The following is a 3,241-nucleotide window of genomic DNA, read 5'->3' as shown; positions in this document are numbered from 1 at the left end:
AGGCTTGGAGGGATTGGGGCTGGTGCCAGCAGTGGGTGAGAGCAGAGCGGGTGCTGGCAATGGCTGTAAGTGGCAGCTGCTGCCCTGATCACCCCTCAGGAGCAGGAGGAGGTAGAGAGCCCTCAAGGGGCAATCAGAGCTGGCAGCCGCTGCTTGCACCCACTGATGGCGCTGTGCAATTGGGACTGGCACTGGGCACCAACAGTGGGTGTGAGCGGTGGCTCTGGCGCCAGCAGTGGGTGCAAGTGGTGGCTCTGGCACGGGTAGCAGATGTGAGGCGGCTGCCGGCCGGATTGCCCCTCAGGAGCAAGGGAAGGTGGAGAAGCCCTTAGGGGTGATTGGGAACGGCAGCCACTTCTCCCACCCCTTGATGGCAATGAGCGATTGGGGCCAGCACCGGGCCCTGGCAGCGGGTACGAGCGGGGCCGGCGCCAGGAGTAGGTACAAGCGCTAGGCAGGCGACAGCTGGTAGCAAAGAATTTTCAGTAACCACCAGAGGCTCTCCCTGATGGCAGCAATCAGCACCCTGTCTTGGTCTGGTGCCCCAACTCACCTATTCCACCATTCTGACATGGCTGATACTCACAATGTTCCGCGCACGCTCTCTGGTGGTCAGCACCCGTCATAGCGACTGGTTGTTCAGTTGTTTGATTGTTCTACCATTTGGTCTATTTGCATATTAGGCTTTTATTACATAGGATATATTGATATACTGTAGATATATCTATATATCCTATGTAATAAAAGCCTAGGTGACGTCACGTGATGTCATCACAAGATGGCCGCTGCAAAACTGTCAAAAGATGGCTGCCACAATATGGCTACCCCCATGTTACAAGATGGCTGCCCCCATGTCATCACAAAATGGCCACCACAAGATGGCCAGCAGGGGAAGGCAGTTGTGGGCGATCAGGCCAGCAGGAGAGGGCAGTTGGGGGGACCAGCCAGCAGAGGAGCAGTTAGGCATCAATCAGACTGGCAGGGGAGTGGTTAGGGGACAATCAGGCAGGCAGGCAGGTGAGTGGTTAGCAGTCAGCAGTCCAGGATTGTGAGAGGGATGTCCGACTGCCGTTTTAGGCCCGATCTCTATGGATTGGGCCTAAACCGGCAGTCGGACATCCCTCAAGGGGTTCCAGATCTGAGAGGGTGCAGACAGGACAGAGGGCCACCCCCCTCCTGTGCATGAATTTCATGCACTGGGCCTCTAATATATATATCCTGTCTAATAAAGAGGGAATATGCACATTTACCATCACGCTGTCACAAAGATGGCCGTGCCCAGTACCTTCAGTCCTGCCAGAGTTCCCCAGTCCTTTCAGCCCCACCATGGGGGTGGGAGGGGGTGGCAGGTGCACGGTGCAGCCACCCAGGGCCGGCCGGAGGCACAGGCAAGTCTCGGATGTCGACTGCCCAGTCACCCATGGTGGGCCTGAGGTGCAGGCAAGCCTCAGATGGTGGCTGCCCAGCCACCCAGGGCCACCTGAGGCTCAGGTAACCAGGGCCGTCAGTGGCAGCAGCAGAGGTGTGATGGGCGTCACTTTCCCCTGATTGCCTGGTTTCCTCCCGCCCCTGAGGGCTCCCAGACTGTGAGAGGGGGCAGGCCGAGCTGAGAGACGCCCCCGTCAGTGCATGAATTTTCATGCACCAGGCCTCTAGTATGTATATATATACATACTAGAGGCCCGGTGCACAAAATTCATGCACGGGCAGCGGGGGAGGTGTCTCTCAGCCCAGCCTGCAACTTCTCCAATCTGGGACCCCTTGAGGGATGTTAAACGGGCAGTCGGACACCCCTCTCACAATCCAGGACTGCTGGCTCCCAACCACTTGCCTGCCTGCCTGCCTGCCTGCCTGATTGCCCCTAACCACTCCCTGCTGGCCTGATCAACGCTTAACTGCCCTCCCTTGCTGGCCTGATTGCTCCCAACTGCCCTCCCCTGCAGGCCTGGGTCCCCCCCAACTGCCCTCCCCTGCAGGCCTGGTCACCCCCAACTTCCCTCCCCTGCCAGCCATCTTGTGGCAGCCATTTTTGACCACATGGGGGCGGCCATCTTGCGTGTGGGAGTGATGGTCAATTTACACATTACTCTTTTATTAGATAGGATATATATATATATATATATATATATATATATATATATATATATTAGTATATGGCATATTTTCTAGTTAACTGTATTTCTTTTTATCTTCTCTTTACCAATTATTACTTTTTCAATAATAAAAGATAACTATATACAAACACAAATGTTTATGATATAAATAGGTTAATTAGCTGAAAATCTCAACTAGGGATTGAGTCATAGTAAAATGTTAGAATATCTCTCTCCTTTTAGCCTTTCAAAATATTTACAGCCCCAGCTGGTTTTTCTCAATGGATAGTGTCAAACCTGGACTGAAGGGTCCCAGGTTCAACTCACTTAAGGGCATGTACCTTGGTTGCAGGCTTGGTCCCCCATATGCTAGAGGCAATCAAATGATGTGTTTATTTTACATATATGTTTCTCTCTGTGTGTCTCTCCCCTTTACTTCCATGCTTTCTAAAAATCAATGGGAAAATATCCTTGGGTGAGGATTAACGACAATAAAAAATTTACAAATTTTAGGTATTAATACTTAAATAGCATTTTTGGTCATTAGAATTAAATTATTCCTTGACTTTTTTGTTAGATTAGCACTCTATAAAAATCTCTAGGTACCATATAAGTTCAACATGGGTTTTTAATTGAGAATTAAATTGAGGAGGACTATAAGTTATCAAATTTGTTTTTGTTTTTGTATGATCAGAAAGGTATCTTCATTCAGCCCATTCAGAGCAATTGAATATTTTTCCCATCATCATAACCTCAAGCTGATTGTGGTGATAATGAACCATCAGGATGGGCCACTGTAAGAATTAGATAAATAAATGCAGGGACATTAATATTGAAGTTTTATAAAGAATAAGTTTAAGTCTAGAAGGGAATTCAAGGGAATAAATTAAAATCTTACCCATAATTCTTCAAGCAATTTACTTTAGGGTCCTAGAATTCTAAGAAGTACATTTATATTTTGGCAAATGATGTAAAATGTATTCCTTAATTGTTTCTAATATTGAAAGTATTTTTACATCTATTTTTCACTCATTGAGCCTGGCCACCCCTGCAATAGACTTACTGTGATAGAAGCGTAGTCTGTGTCCCACTGTGGCCACATCAGCAATTTCTGCACAACATGAACAACAGTGCCCATTTTTACCTAG

At 48.6% G+C, this 3,241-nt stretch overlaps 1 non-coding gene across 1 annotated transcript; it reads right to left on the bottom strand.

The window, feature by feature from the left end:
* Window positions 1-2,780: 2,780 nt before the first annotated feature.
* On the bottom strand, window positions 2,781-2,849 carry LOC132232167 (small nucleolar RNA Z40). Its single transcript, XR_009452310.1, has one exon. It is a non-coding gene; the product is annotated as a small nucleolar RNA Z40 (small nucleolar RNA).
* Window positions 2,850-3,241: the final 392 nt, after the last annotated feature.

Source organism: Myotis daubentonii, chromosome 3, assembly GCF_963259705.1.
Source record: "Myotis daubentonii chromosome 3, mMyoDau2.1, whole genome shotgun sequence".
NCBI lineage: Eukaryota > Metazoa > Chordata > Mammalia > Chiroptera > Vespertilionidae > Myotis > Myotis daubentonii.
Note: the sequence above shows the minus strand (reverse complement) of the source record. Positions and strands in the feature narration are given on the sequence as shown.